Below are 22,348 nucleotides of genomic sequence, written 5' to 3'. Positions count from 1 at the left end.
GCTGCTGCAGAGGGGTCTGATCTCCTGGAACCGGCCCAAGGGCCAGTGATCATTGACTGCCTGCAGCAGAAATCGCTTGACAATGTTAAGGCATTGCTGCGAGCCGGCCCAAGTACGCTTAATACCCCGGCAGAAGTTATTCAGTATGTCTTAGATAAGCTCAAGGTGGCTCATTTAACTAATGAAGGGCTAGCCACAGCTATTGTCGTAGCTGTTGGCCCGCGACAGCAAAGATCGCTGCAGCAGCATGGGCTGTGTTTCCGATACGGCCAGTATGGCCATGTTAGAGCACAGTGCCCCTGTGGGGGAGGTCAGTCAGGGCCTCCTGATCACAGGAAGGGCTTGCTAAAGGGTATCAGTTGTCGGGTACGTGGCAGTTAAACATCATGAATCTGGGAAAAATTCTGTGGGTACCATCACGAAAAGTAATAGCAGATATAAGTGACATATCTGCAAAAACTGAGTCTAGGTGCGAGTTTTCTACAGAAATTCTTCATTGGCAAACCGAAGCCAACTCCAGAACAACGGAGGGACAGACGATGGGATCAAGAAGCATTCATCAAGAGGAGCACTACACCTGCAACGCTGACACTTCCGATGTTGCTGATGTTTATGGTGTCCCTGGCGATTACAGCATGTTGCAAACAACTACAATGGACGCAAGAACATCTGCAGAAGATTAAAGAAGAAAGTGATCCCTTTGGAAACTGGCTGAGCAGACTGTTTGGGGGAACGGGTTCATGGTTAAAGCAATAGCTTAAGGTTTTTGCGATAGGGTTTGCAATCTTTGTGTGTATTCTAATCTGTCTTCCATGCTTTGTAGGATGCTTGTAGAACTGCCTTCAGTGAATTATGGAAAAGACTTTTGACTATCAGACTGAGTATCATAGACTGCGTGAAAAGTTGTAGAAGGGTTTAGGTTGTTGCGTTCATGCTGTAACGGGGCAAGGCTTGGCTGAGCACGGGAAAGGATTCCCTGTTGCTCTGAAGTTTGCTTAAGAATTGTAGAAAGTAGTAGGAATAGTGTGCTGAAATATATTTAGGATTAGGCGTTTTGCGCTGCTTCGCGATGTACGGGTTAGGCGTGTGTGTAAGTAGTATTTAGCTTAGGGAGGGGGAGATGTTGTAGTAAGCGTCTTGCGGGGGCACGGGATGTACGGGACAGGCCTCTCCCTAAGCATAGAGAGACAGTGCTATCGTGCTGACCTTGATGCAGAGAAAACAGGAGAAGAAGAAGAATGAGAAAAGAATGTAGAGACGGCCAAATAGGGCACGGTGTTGTCTGGTATGAACCAATCAGAGTGGGACATGACAGCACAGTTTTGTAGGTAAAAATGTATATAAGCTGTGTTTTAGTAGTGAATAAAGGCCATTTTACCGCTCATCATATTGGTGTCACCTCGGTATATGGCCAAGCCGCAGGCTCCCCTAAGCAACGAACATCACGGTTGCCTGCGAAAGGCAACAGTCCACCTATCACCTAGTTAGGGATGCCCTGCCACGCTCTGTTTCCACAGATCAAAAAGATGTCCGGAGGCAATGCCTTCGCAGAACCATTGCACCATATAGTCGTGTTGTTACCTTTTACCATAGGCACCCAAACCCTGTCTTTTTTATGTGTTGGTGCCACAGTAATCACCAGCATCCTGATAAGTAAATTTACCACCACTAGATACATTAGTCCAAGAAGTCCAATTTTTTGACGTGTTCCCTATTGCCTGCGACTCCATAAGTTACAGTTTCTGAGGATCACAAGGCAGCGAGACATTTCATCCAGCAAACAGTTCAGCGGAACATCCCAGTCCGTGTAGAAGCTGCTGTAGAGTCGGTGCAGGCAGTTGTCAGCATCGGTGAGAAGGTGCAGCAAGGTCTGCGGAGGCTGCCGCCGCTCTCCGCCCCCCCCCCCCCTCCCCCCCACACCAGCTTTTGCAGATCGACGGGCACCACAGCGCTAGGGCAGTGCTTCTCAATGTAGTCCTGAAAGCCCTGCACTCCCATGGAGAGCACCGATTGGAGGTGGCTGAGGTGGTGGCCGCGGCAAGGTCCGGGCTCGGGCCGGCAGTGAAAGCGGCATGGTCCAGGCTTGGGCTGCTGGAGGCTACGTGCGGCCGTTCAGCGGGGGGTCGTAGTGCTGCCGCCACAAACAACAGATTCTCCAAAGGTGATAGTGACAATCTGCCTAAATTTCGGATGTCAGCAGGAGTGTTAACATCTGCAGTAAAGATCCATTGGATTATCTGCTTAGTAGCCTCTGATTTAAGGCTGTATTCACTAATGGTCTTTCTAGATTGCTGCAATAATTTCCAGTTGTGCGGCTCCCACCGACTGCCTTGCTGATTATACACAACTGGATAAGCGATCTTAGATGCGACCTCCCAGTTTCCTTCCAGGATTGCATCCCTGATAACTCCGGACCACCAGGGTGGGGCTGATGGCACCGCAGCAGGCGGTGGAAGTGCACTCGGTACAACAGGACCCCTTGGCTGGCCCCAGAGGGCTTGTGGCCCTGTAAAGCTAGACTCCTTTATTTTGTCATTGTAGTGGAATTCCAGGGTCACAGCCTGAACCAATGGGTGGGCTCTGTGAGCGTGTGAGCGCAGCGGCGCGGCGGTACAAACGGGGGAGGGACACATTCCTCAGCTCGGCTCTGCCTGCGTGCTGCTACAGGGAGGGGTGAGTCGATTCTTTTTGATATCTTTCCCTCGTGTGCTTATTTCTTAAATAAAGGCTTTGTCATTACCTTCATTTGCTCTACATTTTGGCGAGCCAGGCAGCCAAATATCTTTAAAGATACCCAATTATAAGCCTCTTAAAATAATTACCATGACATTTTTGAAGAATTTCATGGGATGGTTTGGACGGGGAAAGGCTAGCCCCATAAGTGAAGTTTTGCCAGGGCACATCCTGGGATTCCTAGGATCCCCATATCACGGGATTGCTTGTATTATTGAAAAATGGGGTCCCCTACGGGATGCAGGAAATGTTCAGGAATCCCCAGCCCGCCTGGCTGAGTATTTCAGTAGTCTAAACAAAAACGTACTCACTACACGAGAACGACAGTTAGCTGCCTCCACGGTGGCGTGGCCGCTGCTGATGGCCTTGAACCGGCTAAATATAACTGAAGAGGCTCTCACTGATGAAAATCAACTATTACGTGACCGTGTGGGAGAACTGGAAAGACAGGTTGCAATTTTGAGAGGGAAAAAACCTAACCCTATAATTCCCGTACAAAAAATCCGAAACATCTCTCTAGAAATTACTGGGGATCCTATACAAGACAATCCACATGAACTGGATTCAGAAAATGAAAGCACTAAAAAGTCAGATCTTGAGGCTCCACTAGAGCTAGATCCCTTTGAGATCCGACCAGTTGTAACTCAAAAAACAAAAAAAAACGCAGGACAGGCCAGCGGGGCTGCCCCCTGACCAGCGGCCCCCTGCCCAGAGCACGATACATGTAACAGCTCGCCCATACACGGCAGCTGAATTAATGGATTTAGTACAACGGTTTAGACAAAAACCGAGAGAGTGTGCTGGCGTGGTTGCTCAGACTATATGACATGAGGGCAGAAAGCGTTGTGGTGAATGGGCCAGAAATCTCAAAACTGGCATCAATTACTACTCACCCGGCCCTCAGGCAGAGACTATATGCGGCTGTGCAACACAATGAAGAAAATCATTCACTGATTGCATGGTTAATGGCCGCATGCCGTGTGACATGGGCGAATAAAACGGACATACCATTAAATACCGGCCTGTGGTCCTCTATGGAGGACTTACAAAATTATATCCGAGAATTAGGTATGAAGTAGGCAATTTATGAGGAGAATTTTGAGATCCCAGATATGATAAAATTTTCCGCAGGAATGAGGGACCTCATCCTGCAGCAGGCTCCACCACATCAGTATGGAATTTTGGTATCCATACTGAATCCCCTAGTGGCCTCAGAGGCCATTATACAACAGGCCGCCCAATTGGTGGCAGATCTGGGGGAGACAGAGCGCCTGCGCGCCAGGCGCAATGTCCGAATGGTGGTGGAAAAGTCGGACATCCATCCGCCACCACGACCTAGGAGACCTGCCCCTAATGTAATTCAATCTGGACCCATCAGGGTCTCAAGAAAACAAATGTTTACCGACCTGATTAGGGCAGGAGTTCAATTTCAAAAGATCTATGGACAGCCTAACCAGGTCTTATTACAACTATGGAAACAGTTACCAAACAGTCAGAGATTCCAACGCTCCCCTAAAAGGGAAGGAGTTAGACTCATAGAATGGATTCCACAAAACACGTGGAATCTAGAAGACTTCATAGTCCCATCAAAAAAACGTAAACCTCCTCAGGTGGCCCGGGCAGCCACAGTCGAGCCATCAGAGGAAAAAGACTTAGGGATTGCAGAGCTGATGGCATGACAGGGGAGCCAAAATTCCCCAAGACTAGGGTCTCCAGAGGAGACCGGAGACCCTACATTGAACTAACGATTCATTGGTCCCGAAAGAATGTACAGCGGGTTATGGCATTAGTAGATACTGGGGCAGAAACATCAATTATATATGGTGACCCAAACCAATTTTCGGGCTCTAAGGCAATGATAGGTGAGTTCGGGGGGCAGATGATCCCCGTAGCACAAACATGGTTGAAATTGGGGGTTGGGCGTCTACCACCCTGGGAGTACAAGGTGTCTATCGCCCCAATTCCAGAGTACATATTGGGGATTGATATCCTGTTGGGTTTGACTCTCCAAACCACTGTGGGAGAGTTCAGATTAAGGGAAAGATGTATTAGTATCCGGGCAGTGCAGGCAATCATAAGGGGTCATGCAGAAATTGAACCTATTTGTTTGCCACAACCACGCCGGATCACAAATACAAAGCAGTATAGACTCCCGGGTGGGCAAGAAGAAATTAGCAAGACTGTGCAGGAGAGTAGGGATTATTAGACCTGCACACAGCCCATACAACTCCCCCATATGGCCAGTCAGGAAACCAGATGGTACGTGGCGAATGACAGTAGACTACAGAGAACTAAATAAAGTCACGCCACCGATCCATGCAACTGTACCCAACATCGCTTCCCCCATGGATACATTAAGTAGAGAAATAGAAACATACCACTGCGTTCTGGATCTAGCAAATGCATTTTTCAGCATTCCAATTGCTAAGGAGTCCCAAGACCAGTTTGCATTCACATGGGAGGGCAGGCAGTGGACTTTTCAAGTTCTACCTCAGGGGTATGTGCATTCACCTACTTTTTGTCATAATTTGGTGGCACGTGACTTGGCAAATTGGAACAAACCATCTACTGTCAAAATGTTCCACTACATCGATGATTTGATGTTAACGCCTGACTCAATCGAGGCATTAGAAAAGACAGTACCATCATTAATTACTTATTTACAGGAAAAAGGATGGGCTATAAACCCACAAAAAGTACAAGGACCAGGGCTATCAGTTAAATTCCTGGGTGTTGTCTGGTCAGGTAAGACTAAGGTGTTACCCAGTGCAATCATTGATAAGATCCAAGCGTTCCCGGTTCCCACGAAACCGATGCAGTTGCAGGAGTTTTTGGGTATATTAGGATATTGGCGATCCTTTATTCCCCACTTAGCACAACTGCTAAAACCCTTATATCGATTAACAAAAAAAGGCCAAGTATGGGATTGGGGTAGAACAGAACAAGAAGCCTTCCAGCAAGCAAAAATAGCTGTTAAACAGGCCCAGGCGCTAGGTATATTTGATCCGACCCTTCCAGCCGAACTGGATGTGCATGTAACCCAAGAAGGGTTTGGCTGGGGGCTGTGGCAGCTCCAGAGTTCTGTTCGAATCCCAATTGGGTTCTGGTCACAGATTTGGCATGGAGCAGAAGAGAGATACAGCATGGTTGAAAAGCAGTTATTGGCTACCTATTCTGCATTGCAGGCAGTAGAACCAATAACTCAGACCGCAGAGGTTATTGTCAAAACAACTTTACCAATTCAGGGGTGGGTAAAAGACCTAACTCACATTCCTAAGACCGGGGTGGCCCAATCACAAACAGTAGCACGCTGGGTTGCCTATCTTAGCTAAAGAAGCCGCCTGTCATCATCTCCACTGAAGAAAGAACTTCAAAAGATACTTGGGCCAGTAACATATCACAGCGAGACACCTGAGGAAATAGTGGTTACTTGTCCAGAAAAGAGTCCTGTATAGGAGGGGAAATACCCTATCCCAGAAGATGCCTGGTATACAGATGGATCCAGCAGAGGGAACCCAAGTAGGTGGCGAGCTGTCGCATACCATCCCTCAACTGAAACAATATGGTTTGAAGAAGGGGATGGACAAAGTAGCCAGTGGGCTGAGCTACGAGCTGTGTGGATGGTGATAACTCAAGAGCCTGGCAACAGTGCACTAAACATCTGCACAGATAGTTGGGCAGTCTACCGAGGGCTCACGCTCTGGATAGCACAGTGGGCCACTCAGGATTGGACAATCCATGCCCGACCTATCTGGGGCAAAGATATGTGGGTTGATATATGGAACGTGGTTAGGCACAGGACCGTACGAGCATACCACGTCTCTGGACATCAACCCTTGCAGTCACCAGGCAATGATGAAGCTGACACACTGGCTCGAGTCCGATGGTTGGGAAGTACACCATCAGAAGACATAGCTCACTGGCTGCATCGGAAATTACGGCATGCAGGACAGAAAACCATGTGGGCAGCAGCTAAAGCATGGGGGTTGCCCATACAGTTACCAGATATTGTCCAGGCATGTCAGGACTGTGATGCTTGCTCGCGAATGAGACCAAGACCTCTGCTGGAAAGTACGGCCCATCTCGCTAGAGGACACAACCCATTACAGCGATGGCAGATTGATTATATAGGTCCCCTTCCTCGATCTGAGGGGGCCAGATATGCCCTAACTTGTGTCGATACAGCGAGTGGACTGATGCAAGCCTATCCTGTAGCAAAGGCAAACCAAGCCTATACCATCAAAGCTCTAACTAGATTGATGGCATCATACGGGACTCCTGAGGTTATTGAGAGTGATCAAGGTACACACTTCACAGGTGCAACTGTGCAGAAGTGGGCTGAAGACAATAACATTGAATGGCGGTTTCACCTGCCCTACAATCCAACAGGAGCAGGCCTAATAGAAAGATACAATGGGATCCTGAAGGCTGCTCTGAAGGCAGATTCACAGTCCTTGAAGGGGTGGACCAAAAGGCTTTATGAAACCCTGCGAGACTTGAATGAGAGACCAAGAGATGGCAGACCCAGTGCTTTAAAAATGCTGCAGACAACTTGGGCCTCCCCACTTAGGATACAAATTACAAGCAAGGACACCTCACTCAAGCCACAAGTTGGCACCATGAATAATCTTCTGCTCCCTGCCCCTGATGACCTAGAGCCTGGGAGACACAAGGTAAAATGGCCTTGGAAGGTGCAAGCAGGACCAAAATGGTGTGGTCTCCTTGCACCTTGGGGGAGATTGTTAGAGGTTGGGGGATCAGTAAACCCTTCAGTAATCGGTGCATGGCCAACAGAGTTAATAGTTGACACCCCTGTTTTCATCGCAAGGGGGACATTAATCATGTCCATGTGGCAAATTAGAACCCCCCCTTTGGTACCCGATATAGTGATTCAGTCGCAGATTTCGGGCCAAAGAGTGTGTGTCACGGAGTTACCTAGATAGATCTGTGCCCGTGACAGGGGGGCAATGGGCTTGCGGGCCCCCCTCCCCCCTGGCTCCCCAAGAAAAAACGAAGCGGCGGCAACAATCTAAGAAGGAGAACTTATTTTACTAACTATGATGTTGGGATGCAAGATGACACGATATAATACAATCTAATTGGGAGTAAGGATAATAGACCAAATGAAATGAGGGAGAGAGCGAAAGAGCGATAGAGAGGGAGAGAGAGAGAGAGTGAGAGAGTTTCCGAAACCGAAAGCCTTACTTGATGAAGGCGCCCGGCTTGGAAAGCGCACCCACTCCTCTCCCTGGCAGCAAGCGAAAGTGAAGAACAACCGTGCGCAACCAGATGACATATCTTCCGTGATGTATCTTCCTTCTCTGACCGTGAGGTCCTCTGGGATACGTAGTTCTTCTCTTTTGTCCATGATGTTATGATGTGGAATACCAATAGCGAAGTTACAAAACCATGACAGTGTGGTATCGAAGGCCAGGATGTGCCCCGATACAGGCAGAGGTGTTGACTCAAGACCGAAATACAGCCTGCATCTTACCGTGCAGGGCGGACCTACCCCTCCTCGTACCTATTAAACATCTGTTTTACTCCCCTTGAGGTTTTAAGTTCACAGGATGGCCAGCAGGAGCAACATCACTCAAACACGCTTATGAGGAAACATCATGACACCCTGTGACGCACTGCTGAACTTTTGGGGACTGGAGAGCATGAATCAGAAGCGCTACTGGTCCTTGAAAAAGATACGCCTCGAGAAAGAACATCAAATACTGGCCCAACAGAACCGTGAAGGGGACTGCCACTGATTGCCTTTATTGTCTTGACATCCTATATTGCGGCGGGTGTTGTGTATGCATCGCGATGTGCATTGTGTCTTGGGCCACCAGGTTGCAGGGGCTCACCCCCTACCTGCTCAGTCATTGGTTCATGCTGTGAAGGGGTGGAGTGTAGTGGAATTCCAGGGTCACAGCCTGAACCAATGGGTGGGCTCTGTGAGTGTGTGAGTGCGGCGGCGCGGCGGTACAAACGGGGGAGGGACACATTCCTCAGCTCGGGTCTGCCTGCGCGCTGCTACTGGGAGGGGTGAGTCAATTCTTTTTGATATCTTTCCCTCGTGTGCCTATTTCTTAAATAAAGGCTTTGTCATTACCTCCATTTGCTCTACAGTTATGCACCTGAACCTCCAGGCGCTGCGGCCTTTCAGTTAATACTTTCAAGTCCTTAGAATCATCCTCTGAATCGCTGCCTGATTCACTCTCCTCTTTAGGAGCAGGAGGAATGACCGGTTGCTGCACAGTTGGCTTAGGAGGAGGGGCTGCTTTCCCTTCAGCTGCTTCCAACTCAGAGCAACCTACTGCAGCCTTAAGCTCCGCAGCAGATGAACAAGCAGGGTGCGTAAGTCCCTTTACTGGTGTTTCTATTAAAGAGGTGGATGGAGAAACCATGTTCGATACAGCGTGTATGGTCACTGCTGCGATCTGCTGTTCCGGCTGCCTGGCCTTCAAGGTGTTAGCAACAGCACGGCACAGCGGTTCCAGAGGCTTCAGTAACTTTTCCTCCTTCCCCCCAGATGTCATACAGTCCCATATATGATCTCTTATATGACACCATTCTGAAACACCAAACATTATTGCCACCTCCGTAAAGTATTCATGTCGTCGGGCCCATTTTACCAGCTCCGACAGGTCTTTAGGAGATACTTGCTCCCCACTCTTAAAAAGAAAAGTTAAGAGCAGTTTCTCTGCAGCTTTCCACTCCATCGTGGAGACAGAGGACAGGGAGCGACCCCGCTTCCAGCTACCGCAACACTTACAGCGTGTCCGGCGCCCCGCTTCCAGCTACCAGGACAACTGCAGCTTGTCCAGCGCCTCATCTGCCAGCTACCATGACAGTTCTAGCCTGTCCGGCGCCCCGTCTGCCAGCTACCGTAACACCTACTGAGTGTCGGGCGCCTACCGTCTGCCACCGCTGCCTCGGCTGCGTCTTACTCCAAGGTTCCTTTGCTGTTCGATGTTACTTCAAGATCCGTGTTCAATCTTACTCCAGGATCCTGTTCAATATTCCTCCAAGGTTCCATCCCTGTTCGGGCACCAATTGTTGTCAAACAACAAGTCCGAGAACCCCTGGAGAGCAATATTCAGCCGAGGCGCGATATAGACGAGGCCACACACCATATGGTTTCTAGTAGCCAAGCCATTTAATAACTGCATACAGCTGTTTATATAGAGCGGTACAAATAGCATGCTAAGTACAACAAGGCACGGTTCTCATAACTTACGGTTGATTGCAGATTGTCTTACGACACCTGGCACCGCAGTCTCTATCACAGCTCCGCAATCATTTCGTCTACTCCCATCGCTGATCTGTGTGAGACAGTGATCCGTAGCAGCTGTTTTGCTCGCACTGACCCAGGGGGACATAAACCTGACCTCCCTGGGTCAGCCATCCATCCACACATTATATCATGCTTAATATATATACATAGAACTACTGTCTGCACTCCCTCAACATCAAATTCCCTTGTGGTACACATTGAACATCCCCATCTTTCTGCATCACCCACCAAGTGGACCCAGGTCCCTGGGCAAAAACAGTTCCACAGAGAGGTTTGCCCTTTCCAGAGGCTGGAAGGACCCAAACTGCTTTTCCCAACATGCTCTTTACATGTACCACACGGACCTTCTCTCCCTCTACAGTATGTAGGCAGCTGGATTGGGTAGGACCATCACGACTGATAGATCCTCTAGTGTTGACCAACCAGGTGGCATCTGCCAGATGCTTCTCCCAGTGCTTAAATGTTCCACCACCCATTGCTTTCAGCATAGTTTTTAACAACCCATTGTATCGTTCAATCTTACCAGAAGCTGGTGCATGATAGGGAATATGATAAATCCATTCAATGCCATGATCTTTGGCCCAACAATTTATAAGAGAGTTTTTGAAATGAGTCCCATTATTTGATTCAATTTTTTCTGGGGTGCCGTGTCGCCGCAGAACTTGTTTCTCCAGACCTAATATGGTGTTTCTGATTGTAGCATGGGGTACTGCATATGTTTCAAGCCACCCAGTGGTCGCTTCCACCATGGTGAGCACATAACGCTTACAATTGCCAGATCTTGGCAAGGTGATATAGTCAACCTGCCACGCCTCCCCATATTTATACTTTTGCCATCGCCCTTCCTCCCAGAGAGGTTTCATCCTCTTGGCTTGTTTAATTATGGCGCATGTTTCACAGTCATGAGTAACTTGTGCAATAGTATCCATAGTTAAGTCCACCCCTCAGTCTCTAGCCCACTTATATGTTGCATCTCTTCCTAGATGGCTCGAGGTTTCATGGGCCCACCGAGCTAGAAACAATTCACCCTTGTTCTGCCAGTCCAAGTCTATTTGAGCCACCTCAGTTCTGGCAGCTTGATCTACCTGATGGTTATTTTTCTTTTCTTCTGTAGCCCGATTCTTCGGCACATGAGCATCTCCATGGCGCACCTTTACAACCATATTCTTTATTCGGGCAGCAATGTCCTGCCACAGTTCAGCAGCCCAAATAGGTTTACTCCTTCGCTGCCAGTTGTTTTGTTCCCGCTGCTGTAACCACCCCCATAAGGCATTTGCCACAATCCACGAGTCAGTAAAAAGATAAAGCTTTGGCCACCTCTCCTGTTCAGCAACATCTAAGGCCAGTTGGATAGCCTTTACCTCTGCAAATTGGCTTGATTCTCCTTTACCTTCAGTGGCCTCTGCAACTTGTTGCACGGGGCTCCACACAGCAGCTTTCCATCTGTGATACTTCCCCACAATACGACACGATCCATCTGTGAACAGGGCATATTTCTTTTCATTTCCTGGTAGTTCATTGTATGGTGGAGCCTCTTTAGCTTGTGATACCTCTTCTCCAGGCGATGTTCCAAACTTTTTACCTTCAGGCCAGTCCATGATCACCTCTAAGTTTCCTGGACAACTGTAGTTCAAGGGGATTTCGTACGGTTCCTTCACTCAGGCAACCCCAGAGCTAACGAAGAGGTGCGGCAGCTCTCGCAAGAGCAGCTGATGCAGCATGTGGGCGTTGCCTGGGCAATGGCGGGAGATTTAAACGGGCATGAAACCCGGAAGAAGCCGATCTCAGCTGCCTCAGAGCTGTCCTAGATGGATCAGCATCGACCAACCACGTGGTTCAAGTGGATTTCGGACGGTTCCTTCACTCAGGGAACCCTGGTGCTAACGAAGTCACGTGGCAGCTCTCGTGAGAGCGGCTGAAGCAGCGCGTGTGTGTTGCCTGGGCAACAGAGCTGCATTCACGCCCCCGTGCCTTGAAAAAGCCTCCAGGAGGACAGCGGCACGTCGCTGCCCATCAGAGACAAAAAGGAGGGGTCGGGTCTGTGAATCACGTGGCTTCCTGTACAGAGCTGGTAAGTATTCTGATTAGCTATGGCCACGCCCCGGCGGAAGGCTGCTGCCAGAAATCGTGAGGTGACCCAGACAGAGGTCCCATACTCTCATAAAAGGAAAGCGGCGGCCAAGACTGGAAACCCAGACGGCCCCGCACACGTATGAAAGGAAGGCTGCTGCCAAGAAAAATTAAGATACTCAGACTGAGATCCCAAATCAAGATGCTGGTGTGCAGTTGTCTGGCTGTAATGAGTGCCAGAGCCTGGCGCTACAGGCCTTTGCAGTGCTAGGTGAGGGAGACAGCAATTGTGTTCGTTGTGACCAGGTAAACTACTTACTCAGCCCTGTGGTCGACCTGAAGGATGAGGTGGAGAGGCTGAGGAGCATAAAGGAATGTGAGAGGGAGATTGATTGCTGGTACCAAACCGTATCGGCCCCTAGATCTAGGCAGCCAGATGAGGCTCTGCACGGAGTAAGTCACCCCCTGCTGCCTTACAAACAGGTGACAGAGGGGAACCAGCATGCAGACAGTGTTCCTGCTGCAGTGAACCCACTATCCTCTCCTCCCCCCAGGAACAATGGCGAAGAATCGGGGGATGTAGGGCAGTGGCATAAGGCCCCTGCTCGGCAATGCAAGCACGCCCTCCCGGTGAGTCCCCAGCCCCCCCAGCTGCCTCTGCAAAACAGGTACAGTGCTCTGCAGGGACAACTGGACAATGGTGGTGATGACAATTCTCCCCAGTTGGTGGTGCTCCCCAAGTCTGACCAGTCTTCGCCTAGTATTAAAACTTCATCGACTAGGAAAAAACGACGGGTCACTGTTATTGGTGACTCTGCTGAAGGGAGCAGAAGGGCCAATATGTAGACCAAACCCTCTGCACAGGGAGGTCTGCTGCCTCCCGGGAGCCCGGGTTAAGGATTTGAGGAAGAAACTTCCTTCCCTAGTCCGGCCCACTGATTACTATCCCTTGCTATTGTTTCAGGTTGGTAGTGATGATTTAGGCAGAACTTCCCTAAGGACTCTGAAAAAGGATTTCAGAGCCTTGGGGAGACAGGTAAAGAGTTCAGGAGCACAAGTTGTGTTCTCCTCTATCCCTCCAGATATAGGGAATAATGAGGGACTTGATATAATGGGCCAACGGATTAATACCTGGCTCAGAGCTTGGTGTGCCCGGCAGGGGTTTGGGTTTTTTGACCTCGGCTCTGTTTGCAAGAGACTGGGCCAGCTAGCGGCCGAAAGGAGTGGCTACTCCCACCGGTTGAGAGGGATCTTAAGACGGGAGTTGGGTAGGTTCATTCAGAGAGCTTTAAACTAGGTATGAAGGGGGGTGGGGGTGTAACTGGGGTTACTAATACGGAGCCTGAATGTAATGTACCTGTGCTTGAAGGAGAGGGATGTGCTTGTAAGACCTCATGGTCTTGTGCCTTGGTGAAAGAGGAGGATGACTCATCCCTTTGTAGGAAGAACACGAGGGCAGGTATGAGGTTGGTGGCTATGGAAACACCTGAGTGTGGTCATGAGGGTATTAGGGTTACTGCCACTCACAAGGAGACCAAGCTCAGGTGCCTTTACACTAATGCACACAGCATGGATAATAAACAAGATGAGCTGGAGGCCATTGTGTGTTCGGAAAGTTATGATAGAGTTGCCATCACGGAAACGTGGCGGAACGACTCCCACAGCTGGAGTGCAGTGATGGAGGGCTACCGGCTTTTCAAAAGAGACAGGCTGGGTAGGAAAGGTGGTGGTGTAGCCCTCTATGTTAAAAAAGACTATGAATGTGTGGAAATAAATGATGGTGATGATAGGGTTGAGAGCATATGGATCAGAATAAAAGCAAAGGCCAACAAGACTGACGTTATTGTGGGAGTCTGCTACAGGCCACCCACCCAGGATGAAGAGGTGGACGAGATACTTCATCGACAGTAGGGTGAGGTCTCGAGGTCTCTACCCCTGGTTCTGGTGGGGGACTTCGACTTCCCTGACATCTGCTGGATTTATAATACAGCACATAGGGAATGGTCCTGCAGGTTCCTAGAGTGTGCTGGAGATAACTTCCTAACATAGATGGTGAGGGAGTCAACAAGGGGAAGCAAAATCCTGGACCCGCTGTTTGTTAACAGAGAAGGTCTGGTGGGGGATGTGAAGGTTGGAGTCCGTTTGGGGCACAGAGATCATGAGATGCTAGATTTCTCTATCCTTGTTGAACCACGGAGGGGAGTCAGCAGAACTGCCACCTTGGACTTCCGGAGGGCAGGCTTTAGCCTCTTTAGGACCATGGTTGAGAGGGTCCCTTAGGAGGTAGTTTTGGAGAGCGTGGGAGCCCAGGAAGGCTGGGAATACTTTAAGGAAACTGTTTTAAAGGTGCAGGAGCTGACCATCCCCATGTCACAGAAGACGAGCCGACGGGTAAGGAGGCCGGGCTGGCTGAACAGAGAGCTTTGGCTGGATCTCAAAAACAAAAGGAAAGTTTATGGTCTCTGGAAAAGTGAGCAAGCTACTTATGAGGATTACAGGTATGTAGTGAAGCTGTGCAGGGAGAAAATTAGAAAAGCCAAAGCACAGCTAGAACTGAGCTTGGCCACTAAAGCAAAGGAAAACAGTAAATGTTTTTATAAACACATTAACATCAAGAGGAAGGCTAGGGAGAGTCTCCATCCCTTGTTGGATGTCGAGGGCAACCTGGTCACCAAGGATAGGGATAAGGCTGAGGTACTTAATGCCTTCTTTGCCTCAGTCTTTAATAATAAGACTTGTTACTCCCTGGGAACACAGCCCCCTGTGCTGGTAGATAGGGATGGGGAACAGAATAAACCCTGCATGATCCATGAGGAGATAGTTTTGGACCTGCTGCGAAAGCTGGATGCTTACAAGTCCATGGGGCCGGATGGGTTGTACCCTAGAGTGCTGAGGGAGTTGGCGGATGTGGTTGCCAAGCCACTCTCCATCATTCTTCAGCAGTCCTGGCTAACTGGGGATGTCCCAGTGGACTGGAGACTGGCAAATGTGACGCCCATCTTCAAAAAGGGCCAGAAAGATGATCCTGATAGCTACAGGCCTATCAGTCTCACCTCACTGCCGGGGAAGGTTATCAAACGGATCATCTCGGGAGCCATCATGGACCAGTTAAAGGTCAACCAAGGGATCAGGCCCAGTCAACATGGGTTTACAAATGGTAGATCCGGTCTGACAAACCTGATTTCATTCTTTGACAAGGTGACCCGCTTAGTGGATGAGGGTCAGGCTGTCAATGTAGTCTACCTGGACTTCAGTAAGGCCTTTGACACTGTCCCCCATAACATTCTCGTGGAGAAGCTGGCTGCCCCTGGTTTGGATGAGCATACACTCCACTGGGTGAAACACTGGCTGGATGGCCGGGCCCAAAGAGCTGTGGTCAATGGAGATAAATCCAGTTGGTGGCCGGTCACAAGTGGTGTCCCCCAGGGCTGGGTATTGGGGCCACTTCTATTTAACATCTTTGTTAGCAATCTTGATGAGGGGTTTGAGTGCACCCTCAGTAAGTTTGCAGACGACACCAAGTTGGGAGGGAGTGTTGATTTGCCAGGGGGGAGAAGGGCACTACAGAGGGACCTGGATAGACTGGATCAATGGGCCAAGACAAACTGTATGAGTTTCAATAAGGCCAAGTGTTGGGTCCTTCATTTTGGTCACAACAACCCCAGGCAACCCTACAGACTTGGGGAGGTGTGGCTGGAAAGCTGCCTGATGGAAAGGGACCTTGGTGTACTGATGGACAGTTGGCAGAATATGAGCCAGCAGTGTGCCCAGGTGGCCAAGAAGGCCAATGGCATCCTGGCTTGTATCAGGAATGGTGTGGTAAGCAGGACTAGGGAAGTCATCCTGCCCCTGTACTCAGCATTGGTGAGGCCTCACCTCGAGTACTGTGTTCAGTTTTGGGCACCTCAGTACAAGAAGGACATGGAGGTACTGGAGCGGGTCCAAAGAAGGGCAACAAGGCTTGTGAAGGAATTGAAGAATATGCTGTACGAGGAATGACTGAGGGAACTGGGGCTGTTTAGTCTGAGGAAGAGGAGGCTGAGGGGAGACCTTATTGCTCTCTTCCAATATCTGAAAGGTACTTACAGTGAGAGTGGGGTTGGTCTGTTTTCACTGGTGACAGGTGACAGGATGAGGGGAAATGGCCTCAAGTTGCGCCAGGGTAAGTTTAGGTTGGATATCAGGAAACACTTATTTACAGAAAGGGTTGTTAAGCACTGGAACAGGCTCCCCAGGGAGGTGGTTGAGTCACCATCCCCAGATGTGTTTAAAAACTGTTTGGATGTGGTGCTCAGGGACATGATTTAGTGGAGGGTTGTTAGGGTAATATGGTTAGATCATGGCTGGACTCGATCTTTAACGTCTTTTCCAACCTGAGTGATTCTATTATTCTATGAAAACTATCAGAGATCCCCGAAAAGAACTATGGCAGAGGAGACCATGAAATAAAAATTATTATCTTGTTCTAATGCAGAAACAACATTTGAATCTTACATTGGGAAGAACAAGAGCAGCTGCTACTGTTGCTGCACTAGCACAGGGTAAAGTGGTCTATTTTTGTGAATATGGGTGCCTCTTACTCTGTGCTAAATCAACAATCATTACCCGTAGATGTTGATTTTTTAACAGGAGCAGGACCTATTGGCTAACAAGAAAAAGCTTACTTTGGAGACCAAGTAAATACAGGCTGGGAAAACAAATAGGAATACACAAATTCTTGTAGATGCCAGGTTATCCGAAACTATTATTCGGGCAAGACTTATTAGAACATATGGATGCAGAGTCAATTATTGGCAGAGTGTGAATCAGAATACAGTACTCCAATATCGTCCATCAAGAAGCCTAATTGGACGGATTACAGACTAGTACAGGACCTGAGGGTAATGAATAAGATTGTGACAAATCAGCATGGAAGTATTTTACAGTATTAGATTTAAAGGATGCCTTCTTCTGCCTCCCTTTGGCTGCAGAGAGTCAAAATTGTTTGCATCTGAATGGGAGAACCCAGTCTATGGGAAAATAAACAACCTCAGCTAACTCGGACAGTGTTACCCCAGGGAGTTAAGAACAGCCCTACCATTTTTGGAAATCAGATAGCCAAGAAGGTGGAGGAATGGGACCCTCCTTCTAGTAACGGAACCTTGCTCCAGTACATAGATGACCTCTTGATTGCAACTGAGAATGAAGAGGAATGTTATGTATAGACAGTGAGCCTGCTCAACTTTTAGGGCTAAGTGGATATAGGGTACTGAAACAGAAGGCCCAGATAGTAAGAAAAGGAAGGAAGCCATATGTAGAACCCCCAAACCTAAAAGATCTTTGGACTTTCTTAGGGGTGACAGGGTTGTGTTGATTATGGATTCATAATTATGGACTGTTGGTGAAACTGTTATACCAGCTGTTGAAGGACAATACAGTGAAATCGATTTTGAATGGAGAAGCCAGCAGAGCATTTCAGGAATTGAAGCTGAAGTTGATGGAAGCCCCAGCCTTGGGACTTCCAGATGAGACCAAGCCAACATCGTGGAAGCACAGCTTTTACTGGCCATAATATCAGCACAAATGGCAGAAATTATTGCCCTGAGAAGAGCACTTGAACTGGCTAAAGGTCCTTCTTGTACTGGGGACCCCAGGCCTGGACGCAGTACTCCAGATGGGGCCACACAAGAGCTGAGTAGAGAGGGACAATCACCTCCCTCTCCCTGCTGGCCACTCCTCTTTTAATGCAGCCCACAACACAGTTGGCCTTTGGGGCTGCAAACGCACACTGCTGGCTCATGTCCAGCTTCTTATTCAATTTTACCAGAAGCTGATGCATGATAGGGGATATGATAAATCCAATCAATGCCATGATCTTTGGCCCAAGTATTTACAAGGGAATTTTTGAAATGAGTACCATTATGACTCATTTCTTTCTGGAGTGCCATGTCATCATAGAACTTGATTCTGGAGACCCAGTATGGTGTTTCGGGCAGAAGCATGGGGTACTGCATGTGTTTCAAGCCACCCAGCGGTTGCCTCCACCATGGTAAGCACATAATGTTTACCATTATGGATTTGAGGTAAGCTGATATAATCAACCTGCCACGCCTCCCCATATTTATACTTTTGCCATCGCCCTTCCCCCCAGAGGTTTTATCCTTTTGACTTGTTTAATTGGGGCACATGTTTCACAGTCATGAATAACCTGCGCAGTAGCGTCCACAGTTAAGTCCACCCCTCAGTCTCTAGCCCACTTAAATGTTGCATCTCTTCCTAGATGGCCCAAGGTCTCATGACCCCACCGAGCTTGAAATAATTCACCCTTGTTCTGCCAGTCCAAGTCTATTTGAGCCACCTCAATTCTGGCAGCTCGATCTACCTGATGGTTGTTTTGTTGTTCTTCCGTAGCCCGATTCTTGGGTACATGAGCATCTACGTGATGCACCTTTACAACCATATTCTTTATTCGGGCAGCAATGTCTTTCCACAGTTCAGCAGCCCAAATAGGTTTACCTCTCCGCTGCCAGTTATTTTGCTCCCACTGCTGTAACCACCCCCATAAGGCATTTGCCACCATCCACGAGTCAGTGTAAAGATAAAGCATTGGCCACCTCCCCTGTTCAGCAACATCTAAGGCCAGTTGGACAGCCTTTACCTCTGCAAACTGGCTTGATTCTCCTTTTCCTTCAGTGGCCTCTGCAACTTGTTGCACGGGGCTCCACACAGCAGCTTTCCATCTGCGATACTTCCCCACAATACGACACGATCCATCTGTGAACAGGGCATATTTCTTTTCATTTCCTGGTAGTTCATTGTATGGTGGGGCCTCTTTGGCACATGATACCTCTTCTCCTGGCGATGTTCCAAACTTTTTACCTTCAGGCCAGTCCATGATCACCTCTAAGATTCCTGGACGACTGAGGTTCCCCATTCGAGCTCGTTGTGTAATCAGTGCAAGCCACTTGCTCCAAGTGGCATCTGTAGCGTGATGGGTGGAGGGAACCTTTCCTTTAAACATCCAGTTCAGCACTGGCAGTCGAGGTGCCAGAAGGAGCTGCGTCTCAGTACCGACTACTTCGGAAGCAGCCCTAACCCCCTCATACGTGGCTAAGATTTCCTTCTCAGTTGGAGTGTAGCACTCTTCAGACCCCCTGTATGCTCGACTCCAGAATCCCAGGGGTCGGCCTCAGGTCTCCCCTGAGGTTCTTTGCCACAAACTCCAGGAGGGACCTTTCTCACCATCAGCAGTGTAGAAGATGTTCTTTACATCCTGTCCCGTCCGTACTGGCCCCAGAGCCACGGCACGGGCTATCTCATGTTTGATCTTCTCCAAAGCCTGCTGCTGTTCAGGACCCCATGTAAAATTATTCTTCTTCTGTGTCACCTGATAAAGGGGGCTAACAATGAGGCTGTAGTTTGGAACGTGCATTCTCCAGAAGCCTACTACACCCAGAAATGATTGTGTCTCTTTCTTGCTAGTGGGTGGAGACATATCAATGATTTTGTTGATCACGTCTGCTGGGATGTGACGGCGCCCATCTTGTCCCTTTATACCTAGGAAGTGAATTTCCTGTGCAGGTCCTTTCATTTTCTTATGCTTAATAGAAAAACCAGCTTGCAGGAGAATTTGGGTTATTCACTCATTTCTTGAAAACTTCTTCTGCTGTATTGCCCCACACAACAATATCATCAATGTACAGTAGGTGCTCGCGAGCACTGCCCTGTTCCAATACAGTTCGGATCACACCATGGCAAATGGTTGGGCTGTGTTTCCACCCCTGGGGCAAACAGTTCCAAGTATACTGAATGCCCCTTCAGATGAAAGCAAACTGTGGCCTGCATTCTGTGGCCAAAGAAATGGAAAAGAAGGCATTAACAATGTCAGTGATGGCATACCTCTTGGATGCTTTTGATTCCAATTCATACTGGCGTACAGCAGCACTCAGTAGGGGTGTGTTTGGGAACCGTTGATTCATGGCCTGAACCACTGATTGAGCACCTGGGGAAAAGACCTGGTCAGCCCTAAGAGCACAGGTGAAGGCAATTCACCTGTGCAACCAGAAGGGGTGCGGCTTGCCTCCTCCTCATTTAAGGGCTGACTGTGACTTGGGTATTTTTTTTTTTCTGGAGAGCTGTTCTTGGTGTTGCTTTTGCTCATGCACTTAGAGTCTTCTTATATGGATAAGGAGGATACCTCTTCTTGGATTGCCCGTAATGCATCTGTTGTGGCATTCTCCACGATTTCCAGAGTTGCAGAGATATTTACTATAGCTTTTTCTAGCTGGATAACTCCTAGAGCTGGGATAAGGGCTCTCAGAAAGCTGTGGTATCCCTTGTTATATATAGCTAGGGGGTTGTATGTATGCTTAGTTCTAATTCAAGGGGTCCTCAGGAGTCCCCGAGGGATTTCCTCATGCACCGTGGTCTGGGGTATTAAGTATCCTGTAGTACAAGTCCCTGTCCAATTTAAAGGTAATGCCTTTCGTGCCTGGCCGTCTCCACATAGCCACCAGTATCCATGAGGTAACTTACATGGCCTGGCCATATTTTCCTGATGAGTGAACGATGCTCCCATCTCTACAATTCCGAGTACGTTCTTATCTGAGACCCAGTGTGACTCCTTATCGATTCTAGGATCACACCCCCCACCTTGGTTCCACCTTCCAGCTTCACTGATCCCTGATACTGCCCCAGAATTTCCATATTCCCAACTACACTCTCTATCGCTGTCAAGTTCCGTCATCCAACCCCCACCCCACCTTTACCATCAGTTTTTTCTGTCTACCAAGATAGATCTAGTAAAGTTAATAACTAGTAAATCAAACTTAGGTCCCTTTTGTGACTTGTCTTCTATCCCAAACTTACACTTTCTGTGCTCTACCCAATCTGGAATGGTCCAATTTAGTGCCACTGTCCCATAAACAGGCACTTTTCCCTCCCTTCTAGGGAAGGCAGTGCATATCCAACAAGATTTGTTGAGAGCCTGGCCAATTTTCTCAGTTATTTTTAAGTAGCTATTCTCTTGCCAAGCTGTGACTACTGCTCCAATCATACTGACTATTATCAAAATCTTATACATGCTTTTGGATCCTGATTTTCAGTGGTCCGCTCTCTTCTGCTGTTCACTGTGGTCCTGGTGCTTTCTTCAGGCGGGTATGACGTATCCACAGTGTAAGTCCCTCTACCTTGGCAGTGGTATGGGTGGTCAGGAGAATTTGGTAGGGTCCTTCCCACTTTGGTTCCAGAGGTGAATCTGAGAGAGATTTAACATAAACATAGTCGCCTGGCAATACATCATGCACTTGACCATCTAGGCCTCATGCCTTGGCACCGAATACTGCTTGTTCAATTTTCTTTAATTGCTTTGCCAAGCTGACCATATATTCTCTCAACACCTTATCCCCCACCTGTATAGAGATTTCCTTTTGTACAGTATAAGGTCGCCCATAAAGAATCTCAGGTGGGCTTAATCCTTCCTTGGTTCGGGGTTTAGTCTGAATTCTCAGAAATGCCAAAGGCAGTGCCGGTGACCAGTGAATCCCAGCCTCTTGGCCAAGTTTTACTATCTGTAATTTGATCAGGTGATTCATTTTTTCCACCTGTCCGCTTGACTGCGGTCTATAAGGTGTGTGCAATTGCCAATCAATTCCCAATAATGTGCTTATTTTTTGGACCACCTTGGCAAGAATGTGGGCCTTGATCTGATGAGATTGCTACAGGAGCCCTGAACCTTGGAATTAACAGCATGTAACATCATTTTCGTTACTTCCCGAGCCTTATTAGTCCTACAGGGAAATACCTCTAGCCATCCCAAAAAGGTATCAGTTAGTACCAACATACAGCGATACCCCCCTTTTCTTGGGAGTTTCAAGAAATCAATTTGTCACTGTTGCCCTGGAAGGTTCTCTTTCCCAATAGGCCCACTTGAACCCCTTTCCTGGTACTAGGATCGTACTCTGTAACGTCCGTTTGCCCAATACATTTTCTTATCCTCCCTTAGAACCAATTTCCTTTGAATACCAAAGGGCAAAACAACATGTCCATCTGTCAGCCTGCTCTCTTCCTTCTAAATCATTAATTAGATTGCTATCCTCTTTAAAATATTTTACAGGTTTTGACTCAGGTTCAGAAATTTTAAGTTTACCGTCTGGAATTAAAGCCTTCCCCAACTACCTGTTCTGCCACCTGATCCACCATCTTATCCCCAGTTTCCTGTACAGTGTTACCTTTCTGATGTTCTTTACAATGTATAATAGCCACGCTCTTTGGTAGATT

The sequence above is a fragment of the Gallus gallus genome, chromosome W (genome assembly GCF_016699485.2).
Source record: "Gallus gallus isolate bGalGal1 chromosome W, bGalGal1.mat.broiler.GRCg7b, whole genome shotgun sequence".
Classification (NCBI taxonomy): Eukaryota; Metazoa; Chordata; class Aves; order Galliformes; family Phasianidae; genus Gallus; species Gallus gallus.
The sequence above is the reverse complement of the archived record's forward strand: the minus strand, read 5'-3'. Positions refer to the sequence as shown.